The sequence below is a fragment of the Lemur catta genome, chromosome 17, assembly GCF_020740605.2.
Source record: "Lemur catta isolate mLemCat1 chromosome 17, mLemCat1.pri, whole genome shotgun sequence".
Classification (NCBI taxonomy): Eukaryota; Metazoa; Chordata; class Mammalia; order Primates; family Lemuridae; genus Lemur; species Lemur catta.
Genome location: NC_059144.1, coordinates 14,508,162 through 14,528,156, shown reverse-complemented (window position 1 = coordinate 14,528,156; position 19,995 = coordinate 14,508,162).

Sequence of the window (19,995 nt, the reverse complement as noted above, 5' to 3'; positions counted from 1 at the left end):
TTATAGGATAATTTCATAAACCTAGAGATGGTTTGGACTTTGTGGTTTGGTTTTGGGGGTTTTTGTTTGTTTGTTTTTTGTTTTTTTCTTTTTTTCATCTCATTCTGTCGCCCAGGCTGGAGTGCAGTAGTGCAGTCATAGCTCACTGGACCTTCAAACTCTTGGGCGTAAGTGATTCTTCTACTTTGTTAGCCTCCCAGTAGCTAGGACTATAGGTATGTGCCAGTATATTGGCTAATTTTTTTTTTTTTTCCTGTAGAGACGGGGGTCTCACGATGTGCCCAGGGTATGAACTTTGTTTTTAAATTCAAAATTTTACCACTGACCCAGTGGCTTTGGTATGTGTTCTGTGTAAATGCATAAAAGAAGGTGTTGTTGCTAAGCTCTCAACCATGGTCATCTGGCAAAGAAAGCAAGGTTCAGGTAGGAGGCAGGAACAAAGGGAGACCTTTGTATTAACTGTGTATACTTCTGAATTTATGTGGGGGTTTTTTGAGCAGCATATATTCCTGTAGTCTGTAATTTCCAAAGTCAAAAATGAAGTGAGACAGTTAAAAGTTGTACTAACAGATTTTGCCACTTTGAGAAGGACTCACTAACCCTTAGAATTTAGGAGACTAGACCCAGCAAAATTTCATTTTAATAGAGTTGTTCTATTGTGTTAATATAAATTCAACTCAGACCTGTCACTTTGTACCATGAGTCTCCTAAGCTAACGGTGGCCTGAAGAACCTGACCAGGAAGATGCTGTTGGTATGAGAACAATGAAGGTAAATCCCAGGCAGGTTTTCTTGAGCTGCCCAAGGGTTCGCCACTTTCTCATAACAATCCTGATACTCCTCAGATTTCACCAAATAAAGAAGTGTCAATCTCCTGAGATGTAAATGTCAATGAAAAAAAGTTACTGTCATTATAGAGGCATAGGAGGAGAAAGTCAAATTTGAGCTCCTAAACGAGTTGAAATTTGTCAAGAATTGGCATGTATATTACTAATTATCAGATACCACGGCTGCCCCTAAGTGATACATGGCATATTAAACTCCAGTGACATGAAACAGGATTCACAGTAAGAAGAGATTCTAATTAAGGATAATTAATTTTTTTTAAAGGAGGTGTATATTTTGCTCTTCTGAGGAGGCTTCCTCACAGAAGTGCAGAAAATAGCCTTAGTGTTTAGTTTTGAGACATTCCACTAGATTCAAAGCTAACTGCATTCCCTTTTCCTCTGCAGTTCCTTTTTTTTTTTTCGACAGTCTCACTCTGTTGCCCGGGCTAGAGTGAGTGCCGTGGCATCAGCCTAGCTCACAGCAACCTCAAACTCCTGGGCTCACGGGATCCTCCTGCTTCAGCCTCCCGAGTAGCTGGGACTACAGGCGTGTGCCACCATGCCTGGCTAAGTTTTTCTATATATATTTTTAGATGTCCAGCTAATTTCTTTCTATTTTTAGTAGAGACGGGGGTCTCGCTCTTGCTCAGGCTGGTCTCAAACTCCTGACCTCGAGCGATCCTCCTGCCTCGGCCTCCCAGAGTGCTAGGATTACAGTACCACCGCGCCCAGTCTCCTCTGCAGTTCTGCCCATGCTTAATGTATTTAGCAGCTGACAAAAACTCCGTACTGACAGAAAAAACAATTTTCAACATTCCCCCCCAAAATTGTGGCTTCCCCCTCTCATACCTGGCCTCTTCCTCAGAGCCGGATAATCTAAGAACTTTAACCTCCATAAATCTATTATAATTCTGGGAAAACATGTCACCATATGACCTATGATTTCATATGTGTTGACCCATGTAAATATCGAAGAGGTTTAGTCACAAGTCAGTGTGTTTCTAGGTAACCAATTTGCCTACCAGCTTTAAAAGGAGTTAGAGAGGGGTAATTTGTTTTAATCACTGCAGCTTTCCACCTGAGCAATTAAACATTTGATTATAACCTACCCTATCCTCTCACCTCCCTCCCCCCAACAAAAAAGTGAAGCAAAGGAATAGTTGGGGGAAAAAATCTTTTTTAAGAAAAAAATAGGCCAGGAATAGTGGCTCAAGCCTGTTATCCCAGCACCTTAGGAGGCCCAGGCAGGAGGATTGCTTGAGACCAGGAGTTCAAGACCAGCCTAGGCAGTATTTTGAGACCTCCTGTCTCTACAAAAAGAAAAAGAGGAAAAATTAGCCAGGTGTGTGTGCCTGTAGTCCTAGCTACTCTGGAGGATGAGGTGGGAGGATCACTTTAGGCTACAGTGAGCTATGACTGCATCACTGCACTCCAGCCTGGGCAATAGAGTGAGACCTTGTCTCTTTAAAAATAAAAAAATAAACCGGATATTTGGGACTTCTATTTTTAAGAAACAAGTTGTTTGGAGCTGGTACCTAAAGAGAAACACTGTGTCTTAAACCAATCCATGCTAAATAAAAGGCAGCACTCACCCTTCCTCCCTCCCTCTCTCCCTCCCTGCCCCCAGCAGAGGCTTAAAGTTAAGGCGAGATGTGCTGCTGCTGGAAGTCTAACCTACTGATGATTTAAGTTATTTACACTATGGAAGAGAACTTGAGAGAATCTCTGGGAGAAGCCCCTGGTTGAGCTAAAGGCTTATAACAGTTGTGGAGTTTGAGTAATGCATTTGTGAAGATCTAGTCATAAAATGCTGTTCTGGGCCGGGCATGGTGGCTCACGCCTGTAATCCTAGCCCTCTGGGAGGCCGAGGCGGGTGGATCGCTCGAGGTAAGGAGTTCAAGACCAGCCTGAGCGAGACCCCGTCTCTACTAAAAATAGAAATAAAATTATCTGGACAACTAAAAAAATATATATAGAAAAAATTAGCCGGGCATGGTGGCACATGCCTGTAGTCCCAGCTACTCGGGAGGCTGAGGCAGTAGGATCGTTTAAGCCCAGGAGTCTGAGGTTGCTGTGAGCTAGGCTGACGCCACGGCACTCACTCTAGCCGGGGCAACAAAGTGAGACTCTGTCTCAAAAAAAAAAAATAAATAAAAAATAAAAAAATATAAAATGCTGTTCTGGGTTTGGGTTCGGGTTTGAGCTACTTCCTTTCTATTGAAGAGATATATAAAGATAGATACATATAAATAGAACATTAACTGATAAACTTAAAAGCCCTTTTCTTTGCCTTCCTAATCCTATTTCCCTCTCTCCTGAGACAAGCACCATCATAAATTTGGTGTGTACGTTTCCCTGTGCTGTATATCCTTTTATAGTTTTACTACATGTACTGGTCTCCATGAATGATACAATTTTGCTTTCTGTGTTTTTAGATTTTACTTGGTTTCAGCATTTGTGTCTGAGCTCTCTCCAGGTTGCCCACTTCTACACTCAGTGCATTGCTTTTACCTGTCCCGCGGTATGCCCTTACCTGTCCCGCGATATGCCCTCATATTTTACTGTCATGCTGATGGACTGTTCGGTTAACAATGTTTTGCTGCGACAGACAGTGCAGCAGCACACAAGGCACATGCAACGTAGTGGAAAGTAGGCTGTGGATCGGGGCTCTGCCACCTACTAGCTCGGTAACCTTGGAGTTACTCGACCTTTCTATGCGGGATTTCTGCATTTGTAATTTGGAGGAAAATAGTATCTACTTCTTAGAGTTGTGAGGATTAAATGAAGTAAGCATTTAGAACAGTGCCTGACCATAGTGCAAACATTATGTTAACTATCATTACCAAGTGACCAAACCTGGACCTGCCTCCTGGGTCACAGCTTGAACATGACTACGAAATTCCTCTCCAAAATGGTGATACCAACTTACTCTCCCAGTGGTGGCGCCTGAAATTTCCTCACTTCCCACATATTCACGAACACAAGAGTTTTGAGATTTCCCTCCACCGCTGATGGGATGAAAGTAGTTCCTTTTTTATTGGGAACAGCATTGTTGCTTGAATAAAATCTGCTTTAAAACGGGATTGCCATCTAGCGGCAGGAGACGTACCCTGCAGCTATGGAGCACAAGCCAAAAGTAGGCAGAGCTCCGTGTATCAGGGCAATTTGGGCATTATGGTCACCAACATAAGTCAGCTTTAAATCAAATCAACTACGTGCAGGGTCTCCCATTGTCTACTCCCCGTCTTCAGGCCGCTTGTACTTCTCACCCTTTCTACTGCAGTGACATCGAACCTTTTCTCTAAGACCAAGAAAAAAACCTGCCTGCACAGTCCAGTGAGGCCTCCCTCTTACAGCCAAATGCATCTGGGTCACTGGCTGAGAAAAGTGGAGGGGCAAAAATTAGGAATGAGGTATTTACCAAACTGGCAGGAGACTGCAGCCCAACCAGAGCAGGCCTTCCCTGAGCACTGCTAAATCTCCAGCGGGAGAGATGGTAACGCACACATTGGTGCTGGTCACATGAACCACCACAGAGGATTGAGCCGAGTCTGCTTATGAGAGTCCCAATTAATGTCTTTCCAAATCATCCGTGGACTGTCTGCTCGAAGACTTCTAAAATCATAGTCTAGGCCGAGCATGGTGGCTCACGCCTGTAATACTCTGAGAGGCTGAGGTGGGAGCGAGACCCCTGTCTTTACTAAAAATAGAAAAAATTAGCTGGACAACTGAAAATAAAAACAAAAAATTAGCTGGGTGAGGTGGTAAGCGCTGTAGCCCCAGCTACTCGGGAGACTGAGGCAGGAGGATCGCTTGAGCCCAGGAGTTTGAGGTTGCTGTGAGCTAGGCTGACGCCACAGCACTCTAGCCTGGGCAAAAGAGTGAAATTCCATCTCAAAAAAAAAAATAAAATAAAATAAAATAAAATAAAATAAAATAAAATCATAGTCTAAAGGGATTTAAGAGATGTGAAAATGCTAGATATTAATCATCAAAGACATAGATACATTTTTAAAGGTCTGTACAAAAAATATTCATGAAAGGTAATTGTGTAAAAAAAGCAATGTTGCTGGAATGTTACATAACATCTTTAAGTAAGTATAATATTGTCACTAAATTAATGGGATATTAAAAGTTTAAAAAGTAGTCTAAATAAGAGTAAGTAAAGGTCAACTGTGATTAGAAACAACCATTCAGGTCAATCTAGACTGTCCCACAGCACCAGGCTCACACCCATTTCTAAGCTGTTGTTTGTTTCTGCTGATACCGTTGCCTAAAAGAACTTCCCTTCCTCCCCTTGTTCAGCCATATCTTAACTGTCTAAGTGCCTGGACCCGAACCTCAATCCTACTGATGTCCATCTCAAGTCTAACCTGCTCCACAGGAAGCAAGATGGTGGAGTATAGGAATGAGGAGTCTCAGAGCCAGGCAGATGTGGGTTCAAACCCCAGCCCTGCAATGCTAGGAGAGTCACTTCACCTCTCTATGCCTGTTTCCTAATTACCAATTTGGGGATAGTGCTCACCTCAATGTTTCTAGAAAAATTAACATAGGAAAATGTGTGACAAATGCTGAACATGGAATAGGCACTGGGCAAAGATTAGTTTCTTCCTCCTTGGAACTGACTCCACCATTCATTGAACTCCTATGGTGCCTTTGTTTTTACCACCCACTTTGATTCTCATTTGCATTCTACCTTTTTCTGTTACTTCACCATTTCAGATGTATATATATTATCATCTCCCCAGTTCATGGGAAATGTCTACAATGCTGGACAAATGTGAAACATTCAGTACCTACATACTGCTTGTTAAATGAACTATTCTACATATGAATGCTTCATTTTCCATTACCATGATCAGCAGTTAGATGTGTGTGTATTGTTGCTTTTTAATCCAAGACTTGGGTAATAATAACTACAGGATATGATACAGGTGGTCACAGGTTGAAAGAATTGGGTACATCTTGATTCAAAGTCAAAAAAGTGAAGTAGGAAAAAGCCATGTATTAATAGAAGAACATTTTAAGAGAGAGATAAGTGAAGGGACAGAGGAAACTACCATTCTCCGGAATAGCAGAAAAAGAGCTGGGGGTCAGAATGGCTAACCAGAGAAATCACGGTTAGTGCTAGTCATTCCTTTGCTAAGAGGCTGTGAGTTCACTTGTGAGCTCAGTGATTTGAAAGCTATGTGTAGAATTAGCAGAGTCAGACTTGTAAAATGGGACTTGTGAGGCAGTACAGAGAAGGACGTGACACTGAAAAAAATTCATGGGATCATGAGTTAGATGGTGTGTTAGAGTTTTCCAAAGAGAAAGAACCAATAGGATATGTAGAACTAGGTATATGACAGGGTATTTATTAGGGGAATTGGCCCACACAATTATAGAGGCTGAGAGTTATAATTATAGAGTCCCCCAGTCTGCTGTCGCAAGCTAGAGAATCAGGGAAGCTGGTAGCATGGCTCAGTACAAGTTCAAAGTCCTAGAACCAGGGAAGCTGAGAACTCTCAGTCTGAGGCCAAGAGCCTGAGACCCCTGGGGATCCCTGGTGCAAGTCCCAGAGTCTGAAGGCCAGAAAACATGGAGTTCTGATGTCCAAGGGCAGGAGAAGAAGCGTGTCCCAGCTGCAGAAGAGAGACAGGGCAAAGTTGCCTTTCCTCTGCCTTTTTGTTCTATGCGGGCCCCCAGCCAGCTAGATGGTGCCCCACGCACACACTTTGGGTGAAGGTGATTCTTCCTTACTCAGTTTACTGATTCAAATGCCAGTCTCTTCCAGAAACACCCACACAGACACCCCTTGAAATAATGCTTTACCAGCTATCTGGGTATCCATTAATCTAGTCAAGTTGACACCTAAAGTTAACCGTGACAGGTAGTAATTCATTCCTTCGCCCAACAAAAGTTTATTATTGAGTATCTGTGCAGGACACTGGGGCTACAAGACACACGTGGAGTTTGCGGTCTAGAGGAGGGGCAAACAATTAGCAAGGAAGGAAATGTGCCATGAAGAAACAGAGATCACTGAGCCAGGGTGGGAATTGCAACTTTGGACTGGGTGGTCAGAGAAGGCTCCTCTGAGGGGTACGTGTAAGATGGAAGCTGAAGGATGAAAAGAGGCCAGCATCATAATGAGCCCTGGGAAGAGGATTCCAGCAGGAGGATCAGCGAGTTCAGAGACCCCAAGGGAGGAAACAGAGAAGCATGTTTCGTGCGGGAGCCATAAGAAGATGGGGTGGCCAGAGAGCAGTGAGAAAAAGGAAGGAATTTGGGGGCCGGTGGGGGAGCCAGGTTATGCCCAACAATACACCATGGTAAGGAGTTTGCATTTGCTCCCAGGTAAGAGAGAAAGGCAGGGATATGCAGGGGAATAAAGTCATGCCATTCTCTTTCAAGAAAGGAGCAGAATGCAGGGGCAGGAGTCCAAGCAGAGGCTGGATGATCTAGGATGGCTCACTGACATCTCTGAGGTTGGCTCAGTGTCCGCTGGGGCCATGGAGATGCCAAGGCCTGTGACTCTTGTCCTCTAGCCTGGACCCGTTCACGCAGCAGGGGCAGAAGAGTTCCCAGCAGCAGCACTTTACAAGCCTCCGCTCAGGCCATGTTCACTGGTGTCCCATTCGCCAAAGCAGATCACATGGCCAAGGCAAGATGAGAGGGGTGGAGAAATAAATTCCACCTCTTGCTGAAAAGAGCTGAGAAATCACTTTGCAAAGGTTGTGAATCTAGGGAAGGGAAAATGGGGCCATTTTTATAACCTACCATGCTAACAGCGTGACCCAGGCAAGTTACCTAAAGCTTTTGAGCCTCCGTTTCCTCATCTGTAAATGGGCAAAATAACAACTACTTCCTAGGGTTTTTATAAAGGCAAGAAATAAATTTAAAGTGCCTGGCACATAACAGATACTCAATAGTAGCTGTTTTATTGTTATCATGATGAAAAATTTTAATCCCTATTGGATAAATGTGCCACAAAAAAATCTTTGGTTTTGCCATATCTGAGGACCACTTAGATTTGTTTGTTTGTTTGTTTGTTTGTTTTTTTAAGACACAATCTCATTCTGTCTCCCAGGCTAGAGTACAGTGGCATCATCATACCTCACTGCAACCTCAAACTCCTGGGCTCACGCCATTCTTCTGCCTCAACCTGCCAAATAGCTGGGACTACAGGCTCACACCACCACCTCACCTGGCTAATTTTTCTATTTTTTGTAGAGACAGGGTCTTGCTCTTGCTCAGGCTGGTCTTGAACTCCTGAGCTCAAATGATCCTCCCAACTCAGCCTCTCAGAGTGCTGGGATTATGGGCGTGAGCCACCACACCCGGCCTACATTGTTATGTATACAATATTTTTCATTAAACAGGCTCAGTCTTTTTATTTAAAGCAATTGGTTTCAATAGTAAGCTTATCTCACTACTACAAAGGGAAATGGCTACCATTTGCCCTAAATAGAAGGTAATCGTAAAATAAATACCATAAAAAGAGGGTATTTGAACGAAAGGCAGGTGACAAAGGCTATCACCTACAGAGGTTTTCTTCTCAATATAATCCGAAAGACAGAAAAAGGATGGACTTTTTCACTGCGTGCTCCAGTGTTATTTAGAGCGGCACAGCACAGTACATAAAATTATCCAAGTTGTTTAGGAAACGCTGAAACTGGACCAGAAACAAGAGGGAGAAAATTGTCTGTGTAAAAATTTCCACCCTCATGAAGAGTGGGACACAGACGGGACAGGGGGCGATGACGTGGTACCTCGGGGCCTGCCACTTCCTATCCGAGCAGCTCTGGGCCCATCCCACGTGGCCCATCCCACTGACATGTGGAGGCCTCGGTTTCCTCCATCGGAAACTGCGGTTACTGACATCTGACCTGTCTCACAGAGGCCCTGCAAGAACCAGCTGTGAGCCCGTATGTCACAATGCTGCGTAGTCTGTAAAATACCGAATAACAGAGCAGAGTGTAAGGGTATTCCCCGAGGCGAGGCACGAACAGGTGAGCCGTAGAGGAAGGTGGCATCACGGAACCAGTCACAGTGATGATGCTGACATCAAGGAGCCGGCCAGCTGCAGGACCCTAGCAAGGAGAGGACTGGCGGCCTCCCACCCACCTTCCAGTGCCAGGACCTCTGGTTTGTCACCAGGGCTATCAGCTGACCCTCGCTCCCAGCATGGCAGCTCAGGTGTCACCTGAAGACTGGCATTGACTGAGAGGCCTCCGCCCCACTTCCGATGTAGCTTTCTTCGCCGCATGCCCAGGGAACAGCTCCCTAGTTAGGGATTCCAAGCGCCTCTCCCCGACAGGGAGTCCCAGCCGTCCCACGTCGCCGAAGGCAGCCACCATATGCGTGGGGAGACTCCGGGAACTGTTCACTACACATGTGTAACCCTGGCTCTCAAGACCGGGCTGGTGGTCCCTGCTCTGGGAAGCTTCCTAGGAGCCCTCAGCGGTCCTTGTGCCTCCCGTTGCGTTTGACGGGGCCTCTGCCCGCGGCCTTCACAGCTACTCGCGTATCCACCTGCCGCCAGACTCCGCGCAAGGCTCAGGCTGCATCTTCCCTCTGCCCCGGCGCTGCCTCAGCCCCCGGCGTGCGGCGGCCGCTCAGGTTAGTGTTGTAAGCGACCATTCCTTTAGCAGTCGCTGTGCCAATGATGGCTTCTTACCACGATCCTGAGAATTTCTGCCTGAAACTTCTGTCTGGGTGCAGGTCAGGCCAAAGTCCCATGGAGTTACCACCCTGGGGCCACCCTTAACCATTGAAAAACCGGAGTCAGCGGAGGGCTAGCACAGCACAGGACAGCGCGGGGCATGTTCTGCCCAGTCGCCCAGAGGGTCCCAGTGCACCCTGGAACCCACAGCTGTCACCTGCTCACCAGCCACCCTTTCTTCCCTTCCTTGTTTCACTTCCCCACTACCTCCTCATGCCTCCTGGGGGCAAATAAACGACTGTCCCCGGGTCTGCTTCTGGGGGAGCCGGCACACAGCTGGGGAGCCGCCGACGGGCTGCGTGGCTGGGTTTGCTTAGCCCGCACCGGCGGGCCCCTCGCACATGCTGCTGCCTCCGCAGCGCGTCTAGACGACTTCGGAGCACGTGCACGGACAACCGTTCCCGCACAGGAAAAAGCACTTCTCAGCCGTCCCCACCATCCTGCTATTTGTCATTCCACCCATCTGCTGTCCCCACGAAACACCCACGTCAGCTAAAATGGTACACTGGGCTTGGAATCGGCTGAGGAAATGTCAGCCCCACAGAACAGAGGCGAGGACCCAAATAGCAACTGCGCAGACGTGGTGGCGACACAGATCCGCCCCTTTGCGTGGAAGGCGGGACTCCGAAGCCCAGGCGGCCCCTCGTAGGGGAATTGGCATGAGCAGGGGAAGGAGAGGGTGGGCCCCGGGGATCCTGAGCAGCTAGGTCAGGGTCCCCCCATCGTCTCCTACTCAGTTCTGGGGTGTTCTCCACCCTTCCTGCAGGTGACCTTGCACCAGCCGCTGCTGCTTGCCCCCCCACCCTGCAAGAACGGGGGCGTACTGCAAACACAGAACTGAGTGTGTTTAAAGGTGCTTTTGCCGGGCGCGGTGGCTCACGCCTGTAATCCTGGCCCTCTGGGAGGCCGAGGTGGGTGGATCGCTCGAGGTCAGGAGTTCGAGACCAGCCTGAGCGAGAACCCCCCCCCCCCCCCCCCCCCCCGTCTCCACTAAAAATAGAAATAAAAATTATCTGGACAACTAAAAAAATATACATATAGAAAAAATTAGCCGGGCATGGTGGCACATGCCTGTAGTCCCAGCTACTCGGGAGGCTGAGGCAGGAGGATTGCTTGAGTCCAGGAGTTTGAGGTTGCTGTGAGCGAGGCTGACAGCATGGCACTCACTCTAGCCCGGGCAACAAAGTGAGACTCTGTCTCAAAAAAAAAAAAAAAAAGGTGCTGTTTACTCTTAAATGTTCATCAGTCACTTTTCCAATCAGTCTTTCACGTAACAGTTCAACAAAAATGTGTGGATTTTCATGCCTAAGGTCAGTTGCAGGATGTACCTCAGGGCTCAGGGAACAGCATGTGCCTTTCACTGGGAGCTGGGGACTGGATGTTCTTTTCCTCAGAGGAAAAGGATCATTCTAAAAGCAAGGCTATTTTGATCTTAGAGGATTAGATACTTATATATTCATTCATTCTACAAATATTTGTTGCGTGCCTGTTTTAAGCAAGGCACCGTCCTGAGCTCCAGGAATGAAGCAGGAAATAGAACAAACAAAATTCCTCACCTCATGGAGATTATAGTCCAGTGGGAAAGGTGGACAATAAACATATATGTATCTAAATGTCAGGAAATTTTATTTATTTATTTATTTATTTTTGTTTGTTTGTTTTGAGACAGAGTCTCACTCTGTTACCAGGGCTAGAGTGCTGTGGCATCAGTCTAGCTCACAGCAACCTCAAACTCCTGGGCTCAGGTGATCCTTCAGCCTCAGCCTCCCGAGTAGCTGGGACTACAGGCATGCGCCACCATGCCCAGCTAATTTTTTATATATATTTTTAGTTGGCCAGATAATTTCTTTCTATTGTTAGTAGAGACGGGGTCTCACTCTTGCTCAGGCTGGTCTCAAACTCCTGACCTCAAGCGATCCTTCCACCTTGGCCTCCCAGAGTGCTAGGATTACAGGCGTGAGCCACCGCGCCCGGCCAGGAAATTCTAAGTGCTCTGAAGAAAAGCAAAGCAGAGGAGAGAAAATGATGAGAGAGCGAGGCTGCAGTTTGAGCTGGGAGGGTCAGGACAGGTGTTCCAATTACCGCCTGCTACATGACAAACCACCTCAAAGCTAAGTGACTTAGTGGGGCATGGCGGCTCACTTTGGGAAGTGGAGGCAGGAGGATCGCTGGAGGCCAGAAGTTCAAGACCAGCCTGAGCAACATAGCGAGACCACATCTCTACAGAAAAAAAACACCAAAATTAGCCAGGCGTGGTGGCGCACGCCTACAGTCCCAGCTACTCAGGAGGCCGAGGTGGGAGCATCGCTTGAGCCCAGGAGTTCTAGTCTGTGGTGAGCAATGATCGTGCCACTGCACTCCGGCCTAGGTGACAGAGTGAGACTTCATCTCAAACGAACAAACAAAAAACTAACTGACAATCATTTTATTATCTCTCAGGATTCTGTGGACTAACTTGGGCTCCGCTAGGTGGTTCTTTTGTTGCACACAGGTTTTTCCTGGGGCTGCAGTCATCTGGGCCTTGCCTGGGCTGGAACGTCCAGGGTGGCTCATTCCCATGTCTGGCGTCCTGGCAGGGATGGCTGGAAGGCTGGACCTGCTGGGTGTTGGGACAATGGGGCGCCTCCCTCCAGGTAGTCTCAGCGCCTTTCTGTCTCCATGAGGCTGGTCCATGTGGCCTCTCACATGGTCTTTCCAGCAGCGTAGCCACGCTTCTTACATGACAGTTTAGGGCTCCCGAAATTCAGAAGCAGAAGCTGCCAGGCTGTCTCAAGGCTGAGGCCTGGAAGTGGCACAGGCATACTTTGGGCACATTCTGTCAGTTGATGCAAGTCACGGAGCCAGCTGAGGTTCCCTGGGGGAGAAGACTACCCAAGGCGGATCTACTCAAGGGGATCCGGAGCCCCAGAAGAACTCACTGACCCGGTTATAGTTGAGCAGAGACCAGAAGAAAGGGAAGGAGTGGGCCATGCAGCATGAGGGACATGCAAAGGCTCAGAGGTGGGGACGTCCTTGAGGGCAGTGGGAAGGGGGAGGAAAGGAAAGAAGCCACTGTGGCAGGAGCTGACTGAGCCACCAGGTCAGGGGGCAGCCAGGGGCCAGACTGCCGTGGCCTGCAGCCGTGGAAAGGGATGTGGGCGTTATTCTCGGTGTGGTGGGAAGCACTGGACCTGCTCTGACCCACGATTGCCCCCTGACCTCAATACTCTTGGATCCTGAGCTTGGGGAGTCCCCCCCCAGCATCCCACTAAGGTCTCCCAGATTGCCCCATTTTACCCGCAGTCTCCTCTCCCAGCACCCTCCGGCAGCGCCTCTGCCAGGGGTCTCTCTGCTGCACTTAGCACCACCTTCATACTTGGTATTTTACTGATGCCTCTTACGTGTTGTCTACCTTCTCTCTCTAGCATGCAAACTTGACACAGGCAGGGATCTTTGTCTATTCTGCCTGTAGGCCCACAGCGAGTATGCTGTGTGAGTGAACTCACCATTCGGTTGTCCCCAGCTCTCACTAACACACTGTTTTGGCACATGGGGGCCCCTAGCAAAATCTGAATGACTGAATTAATTCAATGACAAAATAACTTTTATAGTTTCACTCAGCTTATGCAAAAGTAAGCAATTATTCAGGGAAGATGAAGAAGAAAGGAAAACAGCCTTCAAAGCACCCCAAACAGTGACTAAGGGTTATGAGACAGCCCTTCATTCACCTATGATCCTGGTGTGCTCGATCAGCCAGTTATCAAGCAATTATAGCCTGGAAACACCTGGATCAAGGGAAGAGGGGCTCAGGACAAGAAGGAAGATGCCAGCTGTCAGCAAGGGGAGGGCAGAAAACTCAAAATACAAACGAGGGAGTTGGGGGGTGTTTCGGAGCAGAGCCATCTAGGGCCACCCAGCTGGGACTAACAGGCTCTCCAAGCCAGGCCTGCAAACCACCTGACAATGGGAGGTATCTGTAATGACAATTACAACACTTTCATTTATTTTTTTCTTTTTCTTTTCTTTCTTTTTTTTTCCCTTTTTTATTGATGGAGTCTCACTATGTTGCCCAGGCTGGTCTTGAAGTCCTGGGCCCAAACAATCCTCCTCCTGAGTAGCTGGGACTGCAGGCGTATGCTACCACACCTGGCTTTACCATACTTTTAAAAGACCAAATTATGTTCATTGTCCTCTGTTTAAGATGAGGAAGTACACATATTTAAGAAAAACTTTCATTCAAAGCAATGGACAATAGCACCATGAGAGCAGGCGCCTACCCTGTTACAGAAAACACACCTCCAGGTGAGATGAGCCCTACTGATTCCCAGCTCCTCCCTCCTTGCCCAGGGGCAACTCCTTCTTACTGTCCCTCTTTGATTCCTCCCTAACTCCCCTGCTTCTACGCTGGCACACCCATGGCTCTGTCCTCAGGGAGCATGGTGGCATCCAGCCCCGTGGCTTCTGGCTTCCACATCCCTGCAAGGCTCAGATTCCCACCTCCACCCTGGCATGTCTCATGAGCGACTTGAACAGATGCGAGCCTTACTCTGGATTTCCACCTCCCCAACCCAGCTCCCCCCGGGTCGTTCCATCTCAGTTAAGGGCACCTCAAATTTCCCAGTTGCCCAGAGCAAAACCTTTGGTCTCATTCTTGACTCTTCTCTTTTTCTCCATATCTGGATGACCGTATAATTCATTATGTAAATCAGAACTGCCCCAGACAAATAAGGATTTAGGTCCGTCCATTAACCCACATCCAGTCCACCTTAGCTCTATTTTACAAGACGTACCCAGCATCCGGCCACTTCTCACAACCTCCCGCTGTCATCTTGGTCCCAGCATTCCTTGTGTCCTACCTTTATTTTTGCAGCAGCCTTCTAATTGGTTTCCTACCTCTAGCCTTGCCTCTCACTCCCAAATCTGTGTTCACAGCAGCCAGAGCACGCCCGTTAAAACAGAATTGAGAGAGTGTTACTACCGCTCAGAACCCTCCGTAGTTTCACAATTCGTTCAGAAGAAAAGCCAGAGTCTTTACAACCGCCCCCAGCAGCGATCTGCTCCCCGTGACCTCTCTGGCCTTGTCCACACGCTCCCCGTCTCCTCTCTCTCCACATGAGCTACACTGGTCCTCATGCTCCTCAAACCAGCCAGGCACACTCCTCCTTCCTCATGGCCTTGGCTTTTGCTATTCTGTCTGCCCAGAACACTTCCCCAGGTAACCACAGGCTCCTTCCTCACTTCTGTCTGGTCACAGGTCCCTGATATAAGATGACACCCATCTCCACCAGTATCACCTCCACCGCCTCCCAGCCCTCCTTGCCTTGTGTGGCAAATTGCGTTTTCTAAAAATGGCCATAGCGATACGTATGGTCCATAAGCTCTTCTTTTTTTTTTTTTTTGTTTTGTTTTTGTGTGGTTTTTTTTTTGAGACAAAGTCTTGCTCTGTTGCCTGGGCTAGAGTGAGTGCCGTGGCGTCAGCCTAGCTCACAGCAACCTCAAACTCCTGGGCTTGAGCAATCCTCCTGCTTCAGCCTCCCGAGTAGCTGGGACTACAGGCATGCATCGGCTAATTTTTTCTATATATATATATTTTAGTTGTCCAGATAATTTCTTTCTATTTTTAGTGGAGATGGGGTCTCGCTCTTGCTCAGGCTGGTCTCAAACTCCTAACCTCAAGTGATCCTCCCGCCTTGGCCTCCCAGAGTGCTAGGATTACAGGGGTGAGCCACCACGCCCGGCCCATAAGCTCTTCTGGAACCACTCCTCCCACCAAGAGAGTCTTACTTGCCCCTTCTTGAATACAGACCAGCCTTAGTAACTCACTTCTAACAAGTAAACTGGCAGAAGTGACACCGCAGGACTCCAGAGACCAGCTCTTAATCTGTGATGACATGGGCTCTGCCTGACTTTCCCACTTAGGACATTCTCCCTCTTGACCTACAATGTCACTGGAGCTCAAACTAGCCCACACACAGAGACCACGAGGGGGGATCCGCATGGAGAGGAATCCAGGCACCCGGCCCACAGGCCCCACTAACCACCAGGTGCATGTGTGACCGAGCCTGCTGATGAATCCTGGGACCCGCCTTCAAGTCTTCCAGCTGAGGCCCAGACATGAGGGAGCAGAGAAAACCCGTCCCCTGTGCCCCTATGCTAGGACCTGTCCAATCTCTGACCCACAGAACGTGTAAGTTTTGGCCCAATTACTTGCACAGCCATAGTAACTAGAACACCTCATTCAGTTTTTCCCTATCGTATCTCACATAGTGAGTATTTCTTTGTTTATTGTCCGTCTTTCCCCTAAGAGCATGTGAGCTCCTTGGGGGCAGGAACTTTTGTCTATTTTTCTCGCCTCAGTATCTAGAAAAGTATGTGGCACACAGTGGGTACTTGAGAAATATTGTTGAACAAATGAATGAAAGAAAACTGCTAATTAAAGAAAACTGCTCCTTACTATAATTCGCAACACCTTCTGCTGAGGCATGCGACCTTTTCCTGAAGAAAGCGTTCTCTGGTGTGTTTTGGACCAGCTCCCTGTTAAAAAAAAATAAAATCTCTTGTCAGCCATCTGGAAAATGATAAAGTTGGATCCATACCTCCCACTACACACCAGGAAACAGTCCAAACAGATCAAAGATTTTTACATGATAAAACGAAGCCATTCAAATCCTAGAGAAAAGCATGGCAGAATCCTGACAGAACCTCGGAGTAGGAAGGCCTTTCTAACGACGACTCTGTCTCCATCAGCCATAAAACAAAACGATGGATAGATCAATTTGAACTACATAAAAATCTAAAACTTCTGCTTGGCCCAAACAAAAAATTTAAAAAGATGCGTGCATGCACACACACACATACACACACACATACAATCCAGCATGAGCAAAATCAAAAAATAAATGGCAATCTGGAAGGAAAACTGGCAACTTAAATCACAAAGGGCTAAACCTCCTGATAGAGTACAAAGAAACAAAGAATTCCTAGAAGTTGGACAGAAAAAAAGACCAAGAAGTTAGGCAGAAACGCCGTGGGGAAATGGACAGACAGGCAGTTCGCAGAAAAAGGAACTATAGTCGGCCCTCCGTAGATTGAAAATATTTGAAAAAAAAATTGAAAATATTTGGAAAAAATACAAATGAAAAAACAATATGGTATCAAAACTATGTAGATAGCATTTACGTCGTATTAGGTAACATGAATAATGTAGAGATAATTGAAAGCATACGGGAGGATGTGCATAGGTTATATGCAAATACCATGTGATTTTATATCAGGGATTTCAGCATCTACAGATTTTGGCATCTGAGGGGGGTCCTGGAACCAAACTCCCTCAGATACCAAGGGACTTCTATACACATGGCCCGTAATCATATAAAAAGACATTCCCTCTCTTTTTCTCACACGTAATAAGAGGAATGTAAAATAAAACTAAACTGACAAACTATTTCTCCCCTGTTGGATTGGCAAATGTCCCCAACCACAGCAAGGCAATGTTGGTGGCGATAAGGACGTGGATGCTTCAACACATTGCAAATTGGTACAATCTCCGTGCAGGGTGATTGGGCCATATCTATCAAGACTATGAAAACCAGCAACTTAAATCACAAAGGGCTAAACTTCCTGACATATCAAACAAAACAAAACAAAACAAAGACCTTCTAGGAGTTAGGCAGAAAAAAAGACCAACACCCCCGTGAAAAAATGGGCATTCAGGCAGTTCGCAGAGCAAGGAACTACAAATGGTCCTGAATCGTATGTCATTGTTATCTCTAACAACTGCATTTCTGGGAAGTTAGCCCACAGATATGCTTGCACGTATGTGAAATGACATGTGCATAAAGTTACTCATTACAGCATTCTCCATGGCAGCACAACACTGGAAACAACATCAACATGAGGCTGATAACCTAAGTTATGGTACATCCATGCAACACCATAGTAGGTAAAGGAGAATGCTTTTTGTATTGTTCTGGAAAGAACTATTAGATGTATTATTAGAAAAAATGCAAGGTGCTGAACAGTATGTATAGTATGCTATCTGCTAATTAAAATTTATTTAAGAAGAAACTGGAGAGCAAGAATACACATATTCATATTTGCTAATATATGAGTAAAGAAACTTAGGAAAGTTACACAAGAAGCTAATAACATGCTTAACTACAAGGGTAGAGGAGAGGCTTGGCAGATGAGGGACTGGTTTGGACAGAAGAATTTTCTTCGCATACATTTTTATATATTTTTTTATTTCTTCTGAAAACACCACATGGTTTGGCATAAGTGATTCACTCATTTAGCTCCAAAAGCAGGTCCTTTACCAAAAGCCAGAGCCTGTGGACCTCAATCTCTTTCAACCCCTAAGACTCCATCCCTGTGACTTCTCCCTCCCCCACCTTGGAGGCCTCTGAGTGAGCCGGCCCCCGGCTGCTTAGAGCATTGGCTACTAAACAGCTCTCAGATGCTGCTGAGAATGCCTGGTGGTTATACCCTCTCCCACCAGGGCTACCCACAGGTGAGGACTAGGCTGCCTCCTTGTCTCAGGTCAGGACAACTTCTATGGTGCCATTCACACTCCAGAGCTCCCCCGGATCAGGCTGAGGCTAGACTTCCGTGGATCCCACACCTTGGCCTAGTCCCTTCCTCTGCTGTACCTGGCTTCCCTCACCTCCTTATTGGTTTCTCCCAAGAGCCCCCTCAATGATTCACTTACCTGGGAGTCCCTATCTCAGGCTCTGCTTCTAGGACCCAACCTAAGACATCATCAGTCTAAATCGCACTGATGGATAACAGATTCCTTTCTCCAAAATGAACGATTGGTAGACACTTGTGACCAGCATGGGCACCGGCGTTTCCACACTGATCAGGTACTGACCTCTCACCAACCCAAAGCAGCTACTGCTGGGTGACGCAGTACAGGTCAGTAGTTCATGGATCTCCATTCTGCCACCTGCAGACCCAGGGCTCCCGGGCTGCCAGCCTGAGAACTGGTGCCCTAAGTCATGGTCCTGGGCATCTCAGCTGGATTTCCTGGCAACTGGCTGAGAGCAGGACAGGCCAACAAGGCTGGGAAGAGGAGTGGATCCAAAAGGCTAGAGTGGAAATCTGTTGGTTTTGCCTGCCATCCTAGAGACTTCAAGTTGGCCACCATAAGCCTTTCCCCATTCTGCTGCATAAATGTGCTGCGGCTGCTTTTCTGCTGGGGAACCACCGTCCCATCCCTCCCAGGCCAGGGGTACAGCTGCCCTGCTCTCTCCACTCATCAGGGGAGGCAGGAGATGGCTCAGACCTAGGGTGAGAGGGCACCACACCTCCCAGGACATGGCGAGTGGTTGAGGGCAGGCCCCAGAGTCAGCCCATGATCTCAGGCTGAAAGAGAAACCCTCCTGCTGAGTGACTGCACTGTGGGGCAGAAGTCCAGAGTCTTCTGGGCTCTATTTGAGCCTGTCTGAGAAAGAAGCCACCATGTAGAAGACTTGAACTAAAGGACGGAAAGGTAAGAGATGATACTATTTAAGCACTAGATCCGGCCACCCCTGAAACTGGAACCCGAGACTTTTCAGGTAATATATTCCTTTTTCTGCTAAAGTCAGCTTAAACCAGGTTTCTGTCACTTGCGACCAAAAGAGTTCTGTTTAATAAAAAATCTGACCCTAAAGAAAACATTAGCTGGTTCACAATTCCCTGTGCAAAACAGGCCACAAGCCAGATGCTCCAGGCAGACATTTGGACATTCTTTTCTAAGAATGCTCATTTTTATTGTCTACATGACCCGGATAGCTGAGGAGAAAGCAGACCAACCAACCGCCTTCCAGCTTCTGTCTCCTACGTGGCAAGAGCTAGGAGACCGCACCGAGTCAGCCCCCTGGTGTCAGGATGGAGCCCTCAGTGCCGTCCGTCCGAGGAGGCCACACACTGTGCCACTTGGAGACTGGGTGGTGCTGCAGCCTTGGCCCAAGCTCTGGAGCTTCAGATGAGCAAGAACAGGACCTATGTCACCTGGCAGGCGGGCCCAATGGCACTTGAACCCTGACAGCAAGAGGAGGCAGAGGGGTGAGGCTCCCTCAAAGTCGGCCCTGGTCTCATACTTACCTCTGTAGCATCCCAGTCAAACCTGAGGCCGTTTCTTTCCTTTTTGAAGGGAGGGTGGGGACAGAGAGGACAATACATGGGTTTTGGCTGGACTTAGGATTCCCGGCCTGTTCCTCTGATGGCCAGCAGACAGACTCTGCAGGGGCCTCATCTGCTCACGGGGAACACGGCTGCTGACCTGGGGGTGCTCCGAGGACTGTCCCAGAAAACATCTGGGCAGGGAGGGATGCCCAGCTCAGTGCCTGGCACATTGTAGGTGCTCAAAAAGGTTTGTTTCCTTCCTTCCAAAGGAAAAGTGCCGATTTGGAAGAGAAATGTTGACTCAAGCTATAGGATATGCTACTTAAAATGTCCAAATCTTGGTATAACGCCCATGGTGTGGGAGAGAAAGAAGTAAGGA